The sequence below is a fragment of the Artibeus jamaicensis genome, unplaced genomic scaffold, assembly GCF_021234435.1.
Source record: "Artibeus jamaicensis isolate MK-2021 breed Jamaican fruit bat unplaced genomic scaffold, CSHL_Jam_final scaffold_584, whole genome shotgun sequence".
Lineage (NCBI taxonomy): Eukaryota > Metazoa > Chordata > Mammalia > Chiroptera > Phyllostomidae > Artibeus > Artibeus jamaicensis.
The window spans coordinates 6,274,549-6,295,712 of record NW_026522048.1 but is presented as its reverse complement, the minus strand read 5'-3'; the positions used below and the strand labels follow the sequence as shown (position 1 = coordinate 6,295,712).

The 21,164-nt window shown below is 38.5% G+C and overlaps 1 pseudogene; it reads left to right on the top strand.

Annotated features, from left to right (window-relative positions):
• Positions 1-5,431: 5,431 nt before the first annotated feature.
• On the top strand, positions 5,432-20,979 carry LOC119065568 (40S ribosomal protein S11-like; annotated as a pseudogene).
• Positions 20,980-21,164: the final 185 nt, after the last annotated feature.

The following is a 21,164-nucleotide window of genomic DNA, read 5'->3' as shown; positions in this document are numbered from 1 at the left end:
CTTTCAAAGCCCACTTTTCCTGTAGAAACTCAGGGCAAAACTCTCCTGCTGTCTTCTTTACTGGCCCCATTCCCAGAACCCCCAGCCCAACCAATGACTCCTGCTTGCTCTACCCTTAAGACTTCTCCACCCACAAGGCTGTAATAGAAAGCACAGGACAGTTTGACCCTCGGTTGATTCACAAACCCTTTTCTCTTGTCTCAATTTAAAATCAACCTAGGAAACTATTCTGACAACTTAGATAGATATGCAGATGCTTTTCAACACCTCACCTTAGCTTAGGAGTTAACTTGGAAGGATGTCATTGTTGTCTTGGAGCAGACCCTATCAGACATTGAACAGGAGAAAGTAACAAAAAGGCCAGGAAATTTAACAGCTTACATTTTTCAGAAGCAAATGTCCCATAGGAAAAACAGCAGTCCCACCAATGGCTCCTGAATGGGACTATAACTGCTCTTCCCAGAAGTGGGACAGAATAATTTTCTACTCTACATTAAAGCAGGACTTAAGGTCGGCCATCAGAAAGCCATAAACTATTCCAAGATCTTTGCCATTAATCTGGATTCAGATGAAAATCCCACCACATTTCTAGAGAGACTGAGAGAGGTACTCATCAAGCACATCAGTGTAGATCTAGAGTCGTCTGAGGGCTAGGTAATAATACTAAAAGTCAAATTTTTAACTCACTTGGCCTCTAATAGTAGAATCTATAAAAGCTTATTCAGAAGCCCAGAATTTTCTTGGAAGAGATATTAACTATGGCCAAGGCAGTCTTACAGCTGGGACCAGGAGAGGGATTCCAGGGCTCAGGAGAATGAGAAAGGGAAGGAGACTAAGCATGTTCAATTCTAGTTGCTTTTGCAAGACAATCACATGCCACAGGCCCTTACAGGTGCACCCCAAAGGACACTAAGTGTCATGTGTGCTGGAAGGAGGGACTGGTCTCAGGAATATCCATATCATGACAAGCTACCTCAGACACCATGCTATAAGAGCAAGAAGGTAGGCTACTGAGCAGCCTTCTGTCCCTTGAGTTGAAGAGCTCTTGGGCCTGAGTCCACAGCTGCCTTGCAGAGAGTGGCACAAGACAGAAGCTGCCCACCCCAGCTGGCCCCACCTCATGAGGTCACCATTCCTGGACTGGAATATACATGCTACAACACACATGGATATGGCAGGTAGGACAATAACTTTGTTATTAAATACTGGGGCCACCTATTCTGCCCTTACTTCCTTCTCCAAACCCTCTACTTCACAATCCTGCACCATCCTAGGAGTAACCAGAAAGCACACAACTCAAAACTTGATCCTTTCTTTGGGATGTCTCTGGAATGGGTATTACTTCACTCACTCTTTTCTCATAGTTCCAGAGTGTCTGACCCCTCTACTCAGAAGAGACCATCTTCAATTATTAGAAACTAGAATAATTATAGGGGGCAGCCCTGCATCAAGGCCCCCCACTTCAAATGTTAGTTATACAGGCTAAGGATCACATGGATACCTTTACTCCTTAGTGGAAATGCCAAATTGATCAGGAGGTAGGAAATAATGGGATTCCTGGCCAAGCCCTTTGAAACAGAGATCCCCTAACCCCTGGGACCCAGACCAGTGCCAGTCCACGGCCTGTTAGGAACTGGGCCGCACAGCAGGAGGTGAGCGGCGGGCAAGCAAGTGAAGTTTTACTTGCATTAGGGCTTGAATTCCCAGGTCCTGTCTCCAGCTCCTCTCCATCCTGCAGTTCATTGAAAAATTATTTCCCATGAAACTGGCCCCTGGTGCCAAAAGGTTTGGGGACTGCTGCTTTCCAAACAGCTGAGTGGTGACCTGACTGCTTGGCCATTAAAAATAACTGTCTTTGTTTCAAAAATAAAGTTGTTCTTTACAGGGCCAGAGGCGTGGCTCTGGAACATCGCAGCCCACCAAACCCTTTTACCTTTCCCAAAACTCTTCATCTAGGATCTATCATTATTTTTTAGTTGAAATGCTGCCAACTCAGTAGTCATTACATGTAGAATTGAACATTATATAGTACTGCCCATTTCCTTTAAATGCTATTTAAGGAAATGTGTTCCTTTAATTAGGAAAATAATTACAGCTATCTGGCTAACTTAGAGTAATAGGCATTAATGCTTAACAAAAGTTAAGTAACTAGAACTTAACAATTACAGTCAAATTTTTATTCTGCTAAGAGTAATAAACCCCTGCTAAGGGGTTTAAATTCTCTTTCATAACTGTTTGTCTACATTTACTTTCATATTTCAGTGTTAAATTGATTTAGACCTGACTTTTAATCCAAAATTAAAATTTATAACCATAAAAGCATATAAAATCAAGAGATCTTACATTTTAAATTTATGAAAAGCTTGATAGCTTCCCAGATAAGTGGCAGAGATGGCACTCTTAAAAAGAACTTACAAATAAACTCATTTTAAATTACCATGTAAAATTCAACTGGATATTAAAAACCTTAAAGTTCTTTAAATTTGAAAGCAGTACTCTAAGTCATACTTTTACCCTAGAAATCACAATAAAATCAGACAAGATTTCATTTAATAAAATATTGTGTTTACCGTAGAACACAAACTTTTATATTGGGAGCATAAAGCAGTCATTTTTACATGGCAGGAAAGTTAAATTCAGTTCTATAGCACTCAACTGATATCAAGTATTATCTTCTATTACATTTACCCAGTTTCTTATCTATTCAGTTGTGTCAAGCACTTTTTGAGAACTTCTTATTTGTGTAACTCAATATTGACTTTTAAGTCATCTACCATTGAACACTTTATTCAAGTGTGGACATGACTTAGTCTGAATGATTATTCTTCACATATGTGTGCCATAAAATGGCCTTTTAAAATTTTTTGTATGAGAATTGACATTTGTAACAAAGACAAGAAAAAAATTTAAGTACTTTATGAAAATATATGTAATAAACCTGACCCAATTTAGTCAAATTCATTATTTCAAAGTAAATAGAAACAATAAGCCCTGGCTGGTATAGCTCAGTGGATTGAGCATGGGCCTGGGAACTGAAAGATTGAGGTTTGATTCCCAGTCAGGGCACATGCCTGGGTTGCAGGCCAGTTCCCGGCAGGGGATGCACAAGAGGCAACCATACATTGATATTTCTCTCCCTCTCTCCTTCCATTCCCCTCTAAAAATAAATAAATAAAATCTTTAAAAATAAATAAATAACACTAAAAAACATCACCACTTTATATTTTCTGGTGAACTATCCTATTTCTGAATTCTACAGAAGTTTCCAAAGTATGCTATAAAGACTATTAAAGCAGAAATGTAACTGGAAATAGTAAAACAGAAAAACAAGGAGGAATTGTGAAATTCCTGTAACCAAATAATTTGGGTAAAGTTACAAACTTTCTATTGTTTTCTTGCTCTGTGGTTTCATATGTATTATATGTATGTGTGTGCGTGTGTGTAATAAATTTTGAGGGTATCGGTATCAATTTTCTACTGATGTATATGAGGTCTGTGTGGAAAAACTGCAGCCATTATTAATGTAATGAAAATGGTTTGCATGACATTGATGTAACCTGGCAACCAAGAAGAGTGGACTGGAATGCGCATGCATGAACAGTGATGATCCACTGTACTAGTCAGTGGGGGCGGTAGATGCCATTTACTGAGTATGTGTACTGTGTGCCTGTCTTATTCAAAATGACTGAACCAGTAGAGCAATGAATCTGCATCAAATTGTGTTAAGCTTGAACATTCCTCCACGGAAACTATCCTGATGATTCAGAAAGCCACAGCTACAGACAACCTGTGATTGGCAGCTTCATCATGACTACACGCTTGCTCATGCATCAGGTCTTATGCAGAGATTTTTGGTGAAACATCAAATCACACAGGGGACTCAGCACCCCTACATTCCATATTTGGTGCCCTGTGACTTCTGGCTTTTTCCCAAATTAAAATCACCTTTGAAAGGGGAGCAACATCAGACTGTTAATGAGATTCAGAAAAATATGACAGGGCAGCTGATGGCAATTGGGAGACCTGTGTGATGTCCCAAGGTGCCCACTGCAAAGGGGCCTACGGTGTCATTGTCCCATGTACAATATTTCTTATGTCTTCTTCAATAAATGTCTCTATTTTTCATGTTACATGGCTGGGCACCTTCAGGACAAACCTCTTATAATAAACCACCCCCAAAATTTGAATCTATGGGTTTCTGAGCAGTTCTGCTCATTTGAATAAGGCTAATGGATCTCTATGCTCACTCATGCTTCTCTCGTTACTGGGAAGCTCACCTAAGGAAGGGATGGTCCAGCGTCCTCAGCTGGGGTAACTTGACAGAGTCTTTAATCCTCCAGCAGGCTAGCTTGAGCTCATTGTCCTAGCAGAGGCAGATTACATAGAGAGAGAAGTAAGCAATGCTAATCCTTCTGGACCTACACTTAAAAATGGGAAAACACCACTTTCACTATTTTCTATTGGATGCAACAAGTCACAAGTGCAGCACAGATTTAAGGAGTAGAGAAAAAGATTCTATCTCTTGATGAAAATACCTCTTAATAGGAATTAAATTTCACGAGATGTAAATAGGAAGATGAATGGAGTGTAGGGAACAATATTATAACCAATCTGCTATAGAATGTAATGCGGAACCCTTCTTTCACATAGTGTCTTCCAAGATTGAATTTGCAGCTCACATTTGGTAAATGTTAATGTAAAATGTGTTTATTTATTCAACTTAATAAATATTAATTGAGCATTATTTGAGTCCAGTTAATAACTGATCTTTTGGTACACAAAGTAAATTGAGAACATGTTCTCTATCTTTAAGATAAGTAGGTCTTTCCAATGATAACAAAAACTAGAATTTGAAAGCACAATTCAGTGCAGCTTTTGATGGCTGCCCAGACAGGTGGAGTAAACTGTTACATGGGTGTTTTCCAATAAACCACACTTAGTGTTATTTCACAGTGACTCTGAGCTTGCCCAAATGGTTTTCATACCAATGGGACATTAGTAAGTATGCCACAGCAGAGGCATAGATTGATTTAACCATTACAATGACAGCTATGAAGCAGACACTATTATCAATCTAACTTTAGGAATGCAAAACAAGGTTTCAGGTTAAACAATCTTCTCAAGTCACAGCCCTAGTAAATGATGAAGTTGGATTCAAGGTTGATATTGAAGCTCTAGAACTTGTAGTCTTATTATATTATGTGGCTTCTAAATCACTGTGGGTTATCCAACTTCCAGGGTATTTTTTTTTGTCAAACTTGTATCCTATGGAAATTATCATGTCTGACTGTTTATTTTTTCAACATTGTTATCTTTACATAGAAAAGAGATAAAGAAAGTGACTAAGCAAAAAAATCATCAAAAGAGAAGCTTACATTGGATCGGTGAGGGAAGAAAGAGAAAGGAGCAAAGGGATACACAAACCGTTGCAATGAGTATCCACACTGGTTTGGGAACTGTGAATACAGGAATGAAGAAGACGGATGCTGAGAAGTTCGCTGTCTGTGTGGAGTTCGCACTGATTCCAGAGGAGTCACACAGTGAAAGGATGGCAACGTTGAAAGATCAAGGTCGGTTAAATGGATAATGAGAGGTAGATAAACAAGGTGAAAGAATTCAAAATATGCCACTTTGGCACATTGATTATTTTGAGCTGAAGGCTCAAATTGAGAAATTGAGAAAGAGTAGGTGAAGAAGAAGGTTTACATTTCCCCCGATTATTTCTCTGAAAGCAGGACATGCATCCCCCATGAGAAAGGTACCTTCTCTCAACCAAGAGAAGAGAGCACTGTCACCAGAGACAAAGAGTGGATGCCAGGAGGAGTTTACATAAACAGACCTTACCAAAATAACCATTATCTTCCACTAGTTTCCTCTGCTATTTTTAGTTCCTTTCCCACAATTCATTAGCCCAACCAGCCTAAATCCTCTTTCCCTTGTCTAGTCGCTTCTCTACAATTTATCGCCCTTTGTTAAAATGGTGCATAAGCCTCAAATCTAAGGGCTTTGTGAAGCCCCTGTGAACATAAATTTTAAAATCTTAATAAAACTGTATTTTATTCTGTTAACTTGTCTTTTGTCAGTTTAATTTATAGGTGTGTTATAGTTAGAAAAAGCAGAAATCCCCATGGCCTGAGTGAAAGGAATGGTGGTCTGATGAAGCCACAATGACAGCAAGGAGATCTGTGTGGACAACGCACAGTGAACGGGTGGGGAGTGATGAAGGGGGTGCGGCTCCAGAAGAAGACAGAAACCGGGTCTTGGAAGAATGTGTGTACCAGGCTAAGGAATTTGGAGTGTATTCTAACTGAAATAGAAAGCAACTGAACAGCTTTAAGCAAGACATTTATTCCATTTTAGTATGCATTTAAAAATAAAAAACAGTTTCACCCTGGCCCCAGGGTGATTCACTTGGTTGGAGTGTCACCCCATACACTGAAAGGTTGCAGGTTAGATTCCTGGTCAGGGCACATGCCTAAATTACCAGTTCACCCCTAGTCAGGGGTGTAAGTGATTGATGTTTCTCTCACATCAGTGTCTGTCTGTCTGTCTCTCTTTCTTCCTCTCTCTCTGGAATCAATGGATATATCCTCCAATGAGGATTTAAAAAATTTTAAATAAAAAATAATAATTTCAATCATTCATTCCCGAAGGTCTCATGTATTTTCCTCTGTGACAGAAATGCAAGCCAATATGTAGAATTGTATTTGCTATCTATTCTGTTGGGTGGGGAAAAGACGCTTCCCGTTAAAATAGAGCCATGTGTTTGCCAAAGTAATACAGAACATAACTTCTACAGTTTGCTAGATCTTCAATTTCAGTTGAACCTTTTTATTTATGTATTTATTTATTTATTTTTATAATTAATTTTATTTAGTTATTTTTCAAGTACAGTTTTTTGTCTATTTTTCCTATCCCAGCCTCCCCTGCCCCTTGCTCCCCACCTCCCTCCCATTTCCACCCCCCTTAGTTCTTGTCCCTGTGTCCTTCCTATTTGTTCCTCCAAATCCCTCCCCCTTTTTCCCCTTAACTTCCCTTCCTTCTCCCCTCTGGTCACTATCCCCTTGTTCTCTATTTGTGTCTTTGTTTTTTTTTTCTGCTTGCTTGTTTGTTTTGCTGTTTAGCTTCCTGTTAAAGGTGAGATCATATGGATGGAACTGGAAAGCATTATGCTGAGTCAGTTGAACCTTAATGTCAGTAAAACCTGAACTTATTCTCATACTGTTTTTCTTTTTGTTTATAACTAAGCCTGAAACCTTATATAGCCTTATTGATTTTAAAACATAACAAAAAGTGTAATAAACATGTAAAGTATATTCATGACATTTTAATTAGCAAATGATAAGTATTTATATCATTATAAAATTGTAATTGCTTTATCTTTTTAAAGATCTAGTTCTTAAGGTTGAATTCACAACATATTGAAGCAATTGGAATAAAGTTGAAAACTATAATTTCTTAAAGATTTTATTAAATCTCTATAGCCCTCTTTACTTTACTTTTATTTTGCTTGCTGATTAGCATGCAATAGGAACACAAAATGAAGGACTGTCCTCAGGACACTGTGTTAACAGGAAAACAGCACCACAATGTTAGCAGCGATTGGACCTCGGTTTAGCAAACTTGATACTTCAGTTCTGGCTGAGAAAGAATTTACAGCCAAGTCTCAAATACAAGCAAAAGTTTATTTAGAAAGTCACAGAGGTAGGAGAACTATGGGAGAAGTAAACATTCTGGGGTGTGTGGGCTCAGGAAACACGTTAGTTACAGAGGCAAAAGAAAGGCCTTTGGAATGTAAGAGAATGAATGCAAGTATATAAGGGGGAAGAAGAGGGGGAAAGGCTGTGTGTGCTTCAGAGACAGTGTTTACTAGGAAAAGAACAGGTTGGGAAAAGACATGGGCATGCGAGAGAGAGAGAGAGAGAGAGAGAGAGAGAGAATTGAACCTCACTGGGTCCTTTGTCTTGAGGATTTTTAAGTAGAAGTCCCAGAGGAGATCTCTATAGAATATTCATCAGCTTTGCAGGGGCATCTTCTCAAGGTCATGGTCTCCACTGATTGGTTGAAAGGAGTCATTCATCATTGCAGCTGGTCCTGATATCAGCCCTGGCATCACCCTGCCTTGTCTTGCTGCTTTTCTAGTCCTGGAGCTGAAACACATCTGGGGCCTAGTTTGACCAAAACTCTGTCTCTATGGTCAACAGACCTTAGGCATTATCTCCAAGATTACTCGATGGGGGCCAAAACCTCATTGTTCTGAGGGCTTAATGCTTAAGGGAATGTTCATACAGGGCTTGTACAGGAGTCCAATGAGGCTATTCCCAGGCCCCCTTTTTCCTTCTCTAAGGGAGCATAGCATATGATTAGTGACTTTCCAGGAGAGGAAGGGTCAGGGGGGAGGTCTGGAACAGCATGACCAGTTATATGAAAGGTCAGAGCATCTACACTACATGACCACTATATGCTAGGACAGGAAAGGTCACTTGGGGACAAGGTCTCAAAACTGTTGATGCTAGGCACACAGGGCTTTCCAGCTGGGTAACCTTCCCTGCCTGGCTTCTCATTCCTACTCTGCTCAGATTTGTCCATCTGCATGCTATATCTCTAGTCCCTCCAATTATTTAATATTTCAGGAGCAAACCAAACTTGCTTTCAAATTATTTTCTTGTAATTGTCTTGCTGAAGGCAATAGTTAGAGTTGTGCCACAATGTTTTATTTTAATGCAAAAGAGAAGTAAATTGATTTGCCCAAGGTCATTAATTGCCACTACCAGAACTCAGAAAAAATCAGAACTCTCACATAGTTTTATAATAATTGAGAAAAATCTAGTATTTTACATTATTTACTGACTGAACAATTTATATCATTTGGCTGCAAAGCTGCAAAAAGTGTGACAAAACTTCCTGGTGGGTAACTGAATTGTTTACTTTTTATGTGATGTTTCTCAGGCAAAATTTTGGCATGCCAACCAATGGAATGTACTGGAAACAACACAAGAGGTTGGGACAAGTAATCAGAAGACATGTTGTAATCTCAGCTGCAACACTCAGTAGCTCTTCCAGTTGCTATCACTAAAAAATTAGATTATCCCATCATTTAGGGACTTAAAACAAAAAAATTACTATATTATTATCACTCCCAGTTCTGACGGTTGATTAGGCTGTCATTTGGAATATCTCATATAGTTGATGTCAGATAGAATCATATAGTTGAGGATGAAATTATCTCAAATGTTCTCCCTTTACATGTCTGTCGATTGATGCTGTTTTTTTAAAGATTTTATTTATTTATTTTCAGAGAGAGAAGAAGGGATGGAGAAAAAGAAGAGAAACATCAATGTGTGGTTGCCTCTCGCATGCCCCCAACTGTGGGCCTGGCTCATAACTCAGGCATGTGCCCTGACTGGGAATCGAACCAGTGACCCCTTGGTTTGCAGGGCATCACTCAACCCACTGAGCCATATCAACCAGGGTGCTAGCTATTGACTACACCTGTAGAAGGGCTTGTCATAAGACTTCAGGTTCCTCACAGGTTGGTAGCTGAGTTCCAAGCTTCAGGAAGAAAGAACATTACTTTTTACTATCTAACTTCAGCAGTTGCATAACTTCAATTTCATAATATACAAAAACCTTCCTAGAATCAGGGAGAGAAAACACATCTCTGAAACTCTTAATGAGAAGAACATCACTATCACTAATGTAAGAAGAGCATGTGGACCTTGTTACAGTCATCTCAAAAAATACAATCTCTACACTAACTATACTACTTTGATCAAGTTTCTGCATCCCTTATTTTATTTAAAAAATAAACAATTATTTTTTTATGTTTTATTGAATTTTTATTACCATTTAGTCCCCTTGTAACTCCCTCCCTACAATCACCACACTGTTGCCCATGTTCATGAGTCCTTTTCCCTTTTTGCTCAATCCCTCCACCACATCACCTCCACCCCAACTAGCTGTCATCCTGCTCTCTATCTATGAGTCTGTCTCCATTTTCCTTATTAGTTTAGTTTGTTCATTAGATTCCACATATGAGTGAAATCAAATGGTATTTGTCTTTCTCTGACTGGCTTATATCACTTAGCATAATGTTTTCTAGGTCCATCCATACTGTCACAAAGGGTAAAATTTTCTTTTTTATGGCTGAGTAGTATTCCATTGTAAATGTCCCATAGTGGTTTTTTAAAAATTTTTTAAATATATTTTATTGATTATGCAATTACAGTTATTCTATTTCCCCCCTTCATTCCCCTCCATCCTGCACACCACTCCCCCACCATTCCCCCCTTTAGTTCATGACCACGTGTCTCAAGTTCTTTAGATTCTCTATTTCCCACACTATTCTTGCCCTCCCCTATCTATTTTCTATATACCGTCTATGCTACTTATTTTCTGTACCTTCTCCCCTCTTCTCCTTCTCCCACTCCCCTGTTGCTAACCCTCCGTGTGATCTTCATTTCTATGGTTCTGCTCCTGATTTAGTTGTCCTCTTAGTTTGCTTTTGTTTTAGGTGTGGTTCTTAATAACTGTGAGTTTGCTGTCCTTTCACTGTTCATCTTTTTTATCTTCTTTTTCTTAGATAAGTCCCTTTAACATTTTGTATAATAAGGGCTTGTTGATGATGAACTCCTTGAATTTGATCTTATCTAAGAAGCACTCTATCTGCCCTTCCATTCTAAATGAAAGCTTTGCTTGCATAGAGCAATCTTGGATGTAGGTCTTTGGTTTTCATGACTTGGAATACTTCTTTCCAGCCCCTTCTTGCCTGTAAGGTCTCTTTTGAGAAATCTGCTGACAGCTTGAGGTGAACTCCTTTGCAGGTGACTGTCCCCTTATCTCTTGCTGCTTCTAGGATTCTCTCCTTCATTTTAATCTCAGCTAATGTAATTATGATGTGCCTTGGTGTGTTTGTTCTTGGGTCCAACTTCTTTGGGACTCTCTGAGCTTCCTGGATTTCCTGGAAGTCTATTTCCTTGGCCAGATTGGGGAAGTTCTCCTTTATTATTTGTTCAAATAAGTTTTCCACTCATGGCTGTTCCTCTTCCCCTTCTGGTACCCTTATATTCGGATGTTGGAGCATTTAAAGATGTCCTGGAGGTTCCTAAGCCTCTCCTTATTTTTTTTGAATTCTTGTTTCTTCATCCTTTTCTGTTTGGTCATTTTTTTCCTCTTTCTGGTCTACTCCTTTCATTTGAGTCCCAGTTTCCTTTCCATTACTATTGGTTTCCTGTGCATTTCCAATCATTTCAATTAGTTTAGCCTTCATATGTTCCTCTAATTTGTGACTAAAATCCACCAGTTCTGTGAGCATCCTGATCACCAGTGTTTTGAACTGTGCATCTGATAGGTTGGCTATTTCTTGGTCACTTAGATTTATCGGCTCTGGGGCTCTGAGTTGTTCTTGAGCCATGTTTTGATCTGTTCATGCCTGTTACGTATGAGGAGCAGAGCCTTAGGTGTTTACCAGGGCGGGGCTGCCCAGGTCACTGTTTTGTGATGCTGTATATGGGGGCGGGGTCAGAGAGGGACTATAGCGGTCCCCTCTGCCACTGCCACTGGGGTCTGCACATTCTGTCTCACTGCTAGCTCCATCACCAGTTTACCTGCACGCAAATGTGTGACCATGGTCAACCCTCAGTGGGTCCACCACCTTGCACCTTCAGTGCATCCACCTGCTACTCCACACCTGGGATCCTCTGCCCACTGCTGGTGCACCTGGGTCGTGAGCCCGGGTCAGTCTGTTGGATCTTTCCTGCCCAACCCCGCTCTGCTGCTGGCTCTGCCCCTCTTACTGGTTTGGCTGAAGGGTTTGTTGTTGTCAGACTTCCGTATAGTTCAATTTTCTGTGGTTTGGCTGCGTTTTTGTTGCTAAAACTTTGTTATTTTTAAACTTTGTTGTGCGAGAAGACACAGTGCTTCCACCTACTCCTCCATCTTATGGGAAATCCTCCCATAGTTGTTTTATCCACTCATCTACTGATGGGTACTTGGGCTGCTTCCATGTCTTGGTGATTGTAAACAATACTGCAATGAGCATACAGGTGCTTGTGTTGTTTTGAATTAGTTTTTTGGGTTCTTTTGAATATATATGCAGAAGTTGGATCACTGAGTCAAAAGAAAGATCCATTTTTAATTTTTTGAAGTATTTCCATACTGCTTTCCACAGTGACTGCGCCAATCTGCACTCCTACCAATGATGCAAAAGTCTTTCTCCACATCCTCACCAGCACTTGTTGTTTACTGATTCATTTATGACAGCCATTCTGACAGGTGTGAGATGATATTTCATTGTGGTTTTAATTTACATTTCTTTGATGGTTACTGACAGTGAGCATCTTTTCCTATGTCGATTGGCCTTGGCCAGCTGTATGTCCTCTTTGGAGAAGTGTCCATTCATGTCCTTTGCCTACTTTTTAATTGGGGTGTTTGGTTTTTTGGGTGTTGAGTTTTATAAGTTCTTTATAAATTTTGGATTTTAACCCTTTATTAGATGTATTGGAGAATATGTTTTTCCATTCTCTGAGTTGTCTTTTTATTTGTTGATGTGTTCCTTTGCTATGCAAAATCTTTAGGTTGATGTAGTCCTATTTGTTTATTTTTTCTTTTGTTTCCCTTGCCTAGAGAGATATAGCTGATAAAATATTGCTATGAGCAATGTCTGAGATTTTTCTGCTTGTTTTCTTCTAGGGTTTTTATCGTTTTGGTTCTAACATTTAAGTCTTTAATCCATTTTGAATTTATTCTTGTGTGTGGTATAAGAAGATGGTCTAGTTTCATTTTTCTGCATATATCTGTCCAGTTTTCCCAACACCATTGGTTAAATAAAGTAGCTTTAGCCCATTATATGTGCTTGTTTTCTTTGTTGAATATTAATTGACTTTGGGTCAATTTGGGTCAATAAATTTTGGGTTTATTTCTGGGATCTGTATTCTGTGCCATTGATTTATGTGTCTATTTTTATTTCATTACGAAGCTATTTTGATTACTATGGTCTTATAGTATAGTTTGATATTAGGGAGCATGATTCTGCCAACTTTGTTCTTTCTCAGGATTACTGTTGCTATGCAGTGTCTTTTTTAGTTCCAGATAAATTTTTGAAACATTTGTTCTAGTTTTGTGAAATACATTATTAGGATCTTGATAGGAATTTCAGTAATCTGTAGATTGCTTTGGGCAGTATTGGACATTTCAATGATGTTAATTCTTCCTATCAATGAACACAGTATGTGCTTCCGCTTATTTGTATCTTCTTCGGTTTTTCTTTAGTGTCTTATCATTTTCTGAGTACAGGTTTTTTAAATCTTTGGTTAGGTTTATTTTTAGACATTTTATTGTTTTTGAAGTAATTGTGAATGGGATTGTTTCCTTAATTTTCCTTTCTGTTAGTTTACTATTGGCGTATAAAAGTGCAACTGATTTTTGGATATTCAAGTGACACTGTTTTATGACCCAGTGATCCCACTTCTGGGCATTTATCTGAAGGATCCCCAAACACTAATTAAAAATATATATAAGTACCCCTATGTTCATTGCAGCATTATTTACAATTGCCAAGATGTAGAAGCAGCCCAAGTGTTCACCAACAGATGGGTGATAGAACAACCATGGGACATTTACACAGTAGAATACTACTTGGCCATAAAAATGAAAAATTACTCTTTGCAACAGCATGGATGGATCTGGAGAACATTTTGCTAAGTGAAATACACCAGTCAGAGAAGGACAAATACTGCATGATTTCACTCATATGTGGAATCTAATGAACAAACTGAACAAGCAAAATAGAGACAAACTCAGAGAGAGAGTAAGCTGACAGCTCTATGACAGGGGAGTCAAGGGTGGAGGGATGGAGCAAAAAGGAAAAATGACTCATGGACATAGACAACAGCATTGTGACTGCAGCAGGTTGGGGAGTATAAGGGGGATAAGAGGTAATGGAAAAGTACAATTAAAAATAAAAATAATAATTGACTTTTTAAAAGTTTCCAAATCCCTCTGTGCTTTCATTCTTCCATCTATAAAACAGAAATATGAACTGCTTGACTTATGTCACATTGGGATCAGAAAATGCAGATATTAAGATATGTAAGAAAGATGTAAGACATTTTCAAACACAATAAATGTTGTTATTAGGACATAAATAATCTCTATAACTTATGTGACAAGGAAAAAAGTGGATTGATTCAGATCTTAGAGTCCAAGTATTTGTCTAGAGTTTCTACTTTCTAGCTTGGCGATAAATTGCCTATGGGATAAGCTACAGAATTAACTCAATATTAAAACAAAAGGAAGCCTTATAAAATTGACTTCAAACATTTCTTATTCTTTACAAATTTGAAAATAATCATAAGAATGAAAGTATTTATGATAATGAATCAGTGTACTATATAATTATCAATATGTGGGGAGTTTTAAATTTTCCTTGGCTTCAGTTTCTTTGTCAGCAAAATTTAAATAGTCATATTTTGCCACAAATGTTGTGCTAAACAATCAATTAGATTACATTTAAATCAATACCTATTACATTTAGAACATGAATAGTAAATGTAGACTGATATAGAAATAAAGTTGGAAATTAATTCTGAGTTAGATCTGATCGAGCCACATAAAAAGCATGAAATAATGACCCAATTTTGCCCCCAGGATATCCCACTTGTTTATCAGGGTCATATTTATTTGACTTTTCTTGTGTATTTGAATTCTAATAATAGTCCTATTTAATCATGGATTTCACTAAAAATTATTTTTTAATTATTCAAATGCAGAAAAAATGTGACATATCCTATTTACCTAATAAACTCAGAGGGTAGGGCCATGGATCTGGGTGGTTATTCCTGCTTAAGAACAATGAACTGAGGACTACATATTTTAGTAGTGCATTGCTATTATTTTAGTGAACAGTGATATAAACATAATTTAAAATATTCAAAATAAAGAATCAATTATCATTTAAAATAGTTCTGAGCTATAAAACAATTATCTTTTTATTTCTGGCTCAATTAGTAAACACAATGCATCCTAAGATAAGGAGATTGACTACATATTCCATCGCCTAGCCAACTGAAATTTAATACTAACTCTAGAGATTTTAAGGAATATAAGTAGGAGAGTAGAGTGTGAAGATAGCAATTTTCATAGTCATCTCTAAATATCACCTCTCACCACCAATGACTAATTTAAGAAATATTTACTGGGAACAACGGTTCTATGTGCTTGGCATTTTCTTAGATCTAAGAAAACAAGCCCGAGGAATGTAGATGATTACTGAAATAGTCCAGGAGAAGCCTAACAACCTGAATTTGTGGCATGATGGTAGAGGAGAGAAACCAGACCAAAGAAATGCAGTCTGCTGTGTTCTGTAATCAACAGACTATGAGAAATTAAACAGAAGAAAGTCCACTGGGCCTCAGGTTTATAGCTTCTGGCCTGGGCAAATGACAGATAATGTAATCAGTCATTCACTGAAAGCAAATTAAAAAGGGAACAATTCTTTGGGTGAAGGGAGTTAAAAATAAGATCGTTTAGGATAAGGTACATTTTTACTCTTTTAGGGTGTCCAGATAAAGACAGAAATTTTAAACAAATTAAGATGAAGGATACATTCTGCCCAAGAGTTGAGGTGTTTGGAAGTTTGTTGAGTATGAAATAGGGAGGAGAGAGCACATTGTGAAATATAAACATGGGAGCCATCAGCTGCATATGAGCCAGTGACAAAACAAAAGCAAAAAAAATTCTTAAATTCAGAACATTGACAGTACTGATAGCTGGAAAGGCTTATCAGGATTCATGAAAGAAACTTAAAACAAAAATAAGTCACAGACTCCACAGATTGGGGTGCAATGATATCCCTTGAAGTTCACTCCTTGGTGTGACTAACAAGTCAGGAAGTGATACCCTTTCACTGCCAGAAACTAACCTCAATAAAGTTAAACTTCGGTTTAATGCAACTTGAAAAATGCATATGATTTGGAAGTAGATTATGTGTTTGATTTCTGGAATCAACAGCAGGTAGTGGACAGATTTTGAATGAATAAGGAAAAACGTGATGGGTTGTTTTGTTTCATTTTGTTTTATTTTCATTTAAGACAGGGAATTCTCTATTCAAACCTATCAGGGATAAGAACAGGCTGTGTCAGTAACAAAGCACCCTGTTTTAAAGCACAGGCCCATAATTATATATGAGAGTATATGCTGTTGCATACAAACTAACTCACCAGACCACAACTTTTCAATGTTTAAAACAGAATAACCTTCTCTGTGAAAGAAGCACTGTTGCGACGCTTTAACTTTAGTATTCCTCTCCTTCCTCATCATCTCCTTCAACAGAAACCACACCAACCTCCTCGTAATCTTTCTTAAGGGCATCCGTGCCTTCGTGGGCCTCCAAAAACTCTCCTTCTTGCATGCTCTCACCCACATACCATTGAACAACGGCATGCTTGGTCTATACGTCAGGTCAACCCTGTGGTCCAGGTGAGCCCAGGCCTCAGCCAACAGCTGTAGTGTTGCTCAGCAAGCACATAGCTTGCTGTACTTTGGCCAGGTCTCTACCAAGTACTACAGTGGGAGGGTGGTAATTAATGTCAACTCTGAAGCCAGTGGGGTACCAGTCCACAAACTGGATGTACACTAGGTCTTGATCACACCAATAGCAACACTGACATCTATGGGAACAACATCACTGCAGTCCGACAGGTAGCAAGCCATATATTTATCACAGCAAGAGTCACATTTTACTATGTAGTGGGCTGGCTCGAAGTACACACTGGTGAACTCTGCTACTGAAAGCTGTTCATGGTAGGGTTTCTCAGCAGAGATGAAGAGGCATATCTGATCAAGAGGGAGGTGAATGCAGGGATAGGGTACCAGGTTGGTCTGGAATTTGGTCAGATCAGCATTCGGGGCTCCATCAAATCTAAAGAAGATAGTGACTGAGGCACAATTTGGCTTATCAACCTACTCAGGTAAGTATAGTTTGGACACTTAAAATTGAGGTTTCCACAACTGTCAATCATGAAGGCATTATCACAGTGCTCCAGGGTGATGTGGGTGGTGAGGGTGGAGTTGTAGGGCTCGACTATAGCTGTAAAAACTAGGGAGACTCATTAAATGGAAAACTCCAGCTTGGGCTTCCTGACAAAACAGAGAGGTGTCCCATCAGCAAGTAGGTAAACCCAGAAACAGTTCTCCCACTAAAGTTGTGGAAAATCAAGAAGCCCTAAAGACCTGTGCACTGCTCATCCAATTTCCGAAATCCATCTAAGACAAGGTCAATGATCTCCTTGCCAAGGTGTAGTGTCCACAGGCATAGCTATTCGCAGCAGCTTCTTGCCTGTGATGAACACTTTGGGGTGAAAAAGCTGGCAGTGAACACCAGCAGGAATTTCATGAGCAATCCTTGGTTTCAGGTCTACCAACACTGCCCTAAGCACATGCTTGCCAGTGCCTCTCACTGTAGGAGGTCTTGAAGGGGCCATCTCTCCACCCACCAAATGTTTTTTCACTTGGCATCTGGCTGTCAGACTGGGTGCCATGTTCTAGGCAGTAGAATTCCTAGCTGGCATTGCTGACCTGGACACCCACCTGGCCAGCATGGATGGAGATGCACTCATGCATGTTGCTGCTTTGTGGCTGCCAGGTGGATGGCAGAGGAAGAGGAGAGGTTGCTGCTTCTTACAGCACAACTCTCAGGCGGTTGATGTAAGAGAGCCTTCCAAAACATGGTATATTTGATTCACTGGAATTGTAAGGGCAGTTGGCAATGAAGTAAGTGAGCCACAAAAAGATCACTGGTGATCAACATAAAATTTATTTTCTGTGGGTAAAAATATAGCAAGAGTTGGTATATGTGACAATGAGTGAAGTGGTCATTGAACATACAGTACTTGCTTTACTTTTCTTAAATTTGTTAAACAATAATAGTTGCACTCATTTCAGATTTTTTCAAATGATTCATTTTTGCCCTAAAATTAAAAGAAACATTTTCTAAAATTTTCTAAAATATAGAATTATCTCAGGGAGATTATCAAAAATTGAATTCTCTGTAAAATTAGAAAATGACGAGAATGCTTCGGAGTCTCCATCATTATGGCAGCTCAGGTCAATAGACAAGTGTCTTTACTTTTCTTGCCTTTAAACAACTATCCATCATTTTTCATTCAGGTGGAAATTTTAGAAGGTAAGCAAAATGCAAAGTACATGCACTGGAAAACTATCATTTTTTCTTGACACTACAGAGAAATGCTCTATAAGGTGTTATTAATTTTGGAATGGCTTACATATCATGAGCTTTGGGGAATATTTTGATGTCATCTATTAAGGAAGAATTTACCCTCATAGTAGCTAGTTTATTTTTATGAGGGTAAATACTACTGTCCTAAGACATCAAATAAAACTAAAAGGCCACAAGACTATGTTCAGAAACAAGGTTCTACACATAAGTAGACCGGTTTCAAATTCAGTTTCTACCACTTATTAGTGTGTGACTGTGGTGTGTGAATGCTATGAAAGTCCTAAAGCCTGAGGGTCTTTTTTCATATTTAAAAATGGTAAAAATAATTGCCCTGCTGAGTGGATTGAGCACAGGCCTATGAACCAAAGGACCGCAGTTCGATTCCCAGCCAGGGCACATGCCTGGGTTGCAGGCCAGTTCCCAGCAGGGAATGCATGAGAGGCAACCATACATTGATGTTTCTCTCCCTCTCTCCTTCCCTTTCCCTCTAAATATAAATAAATAAAATCTTTAAAAAATAAAAATAAATGGTAAAAATAATATCTAGCACACCCTACTTATGTGGGAGCTTCATTAAATAATGCTTATAAAGGACATATTTCTTTTTAATAAATAATTTCAGCTTTTCTTGAAACATGAATACAATGAGGAGTAGGGGCACAATTAAAGTGAGAGAGCATTGTAAATATCATGCAAAATTATTTCCTTCCTCCTAAACAATAGGGTCTAATTTATAACACTACACTATAAGCTGACTCATGACCAGAAAATTGTGTTATTAATTGTAAAGATCTATTCAAATTTCCCCTGTGAGAAATACTCTTTTCTAGATATTTTACTTTTTTACACATTTTCCCCATAGAGAAGGGAAACTTCCCCTTTCTTCTTTTAGTTTCTTTTGGCTGGTTTAGTAATTAAATTTACCTGATAGAGTAACAGGAGAAAAAATTCAGTTTTGTACTTACAGGAACTCATAGAAATATGAAACCTAAAAAAGTGACCACAGCAGGCAGCCTTTATATCTTTAAGACAAAAAAAAAGACATTTTTGAAGAATTAACTAAAAATGGAGTTTGGGCTTTAGGTGGCTAATTAGTGAAGCAGTAACAAGGTTTGTTTATACAGCTTTCTCAGCGCTGGATTTTCTCTCTCTGGTGAGAGGGATGTCTTCTATTTTCCTGGTGTCGGGGAAGTTCCTTTAAGGAGAGATTGATTTCCTGTTTTCATGGGGACAAAGGAGGGTCAAAGTGTCTTTCCTGCACCTGTTTTTTCTTAAGTAACTTTGGTTCATTGTAATTAATATTAGTTATAATATTATGACTAATTATAATATTATATCATTATAATAATATATTCTGGGGTGGCATATTCAGCTCTCCTTCACCCCTTATTTATAGATAATAAGCATTGTACTTTCTTCATGTGTAACTAATGGAATTGCAAAAAATAGATTTGACACCAGAATATTAAGATATGTCCCATAAAAGAATGAGTTTTACTTTGACAACAATTCCGTTATTGGCTGATAACTTATTCCTGGTGACACTAGAAATGCAATGCCACCAACAGCCACCAGTTAAGCAAGAGGTTAAGAGAGTACGTGTTCAACAATAGATTTACTCTAGAAAGGTGCAACTGAGTTCTCATTTGATTTTATATTTTCTCTATAAATTGTAGCTTTATTCATTCAAAAACCTACATTAATTTAAAAAAATAGCTAAACACAATTTCTCCCATTTACATATTAGCAGTCAAAAAAATTCTGTTTGAACCATGAAAAGATCTTGAGTTTATATAGATGCAAGGTGTTGATAAGGCTTTAATATGGAGTGTTCAGGTTAAATGGGGGGTACGGAGCCAGCTGTGAAAAAGTTGGATCAGTCAGCAAGTGTTAGAAGTCAAAGGAAAGTCATATTACAACAGTGACTATTCATTGTCCAGCTTTTTTGATTTCTAAAACTAGCTATAGAGAATATAGTGGGGAAAACCCCAAAGAGAATGAGGTGTGAAATGTGCTGTAACAAATGAAGGAAAGAACAGAGTGCTGCAGGCTGAACTGTGTTGTCCTCCACGCCCAAACCCACATCTTAAGTCCTAATCTCCAGTATCTAGAACATAACTATATTTTGAGACAAGGTCTTCTAAGAGGTAACTAAGTGAAATGAAACCTTGAGAGGCTTTATAGGATTCATACTGAATCCAAATTCAGCATGACCACCATCCTTATAAGAAGAAGAAATTGCTTTTTGTCAGGTAGCTGTGAAGATGGCCAGACATTCGGACTGAACGTGCCTACCAAAAGCAGCCCATTGTCTTTAAAAATAAGAAGGTCCTGCTTGAAGAAACTGGCAAAGAAAATCTACTGTGACACCACAAGAGCATCAGTCTGGATTTCAAGACGCCCAAGGCGATCACTGAGGGCACCTACACTGACAAGAAATGCTCCTTCACTACTAATGTCTCCACTGGTGGACACGTATTGTCTGCTGTGGTGACCAAGATGAAGAGGCAGAGGGCCGTTGTCATCCGTCAAGACTACCTCCACTACATCCGAAAGTACAATCACTTTGAGAAGCACCACAAGAACCTGTCAGTGCACCTGCCCCCTTCTTCAGAGATATCCAGATCAGTGACAGCAGATTGCCACAGCAGGCTGAGTGCTGTCCCCTGAGCAAGACTATACTCTTGAACATGTTCAAGGTCACCAAGACTGCCGGCACCAAGAAGCAATTCCTGAAGTTCTGACAATAGACACCCACTCACTCCCCCAAACAAAATAAAGTTACTTTCTCAGCCAAAGAAGAAGAAGAAATTATTTACAGACATGCATATCCACAGATGAAAGACCATGCAAAACAAAACAGAGAAAGATGTCCATTTGCTAGCTAAAAAAAGATAATTCAGAAAAAAATCAACCCTCTACACACAAA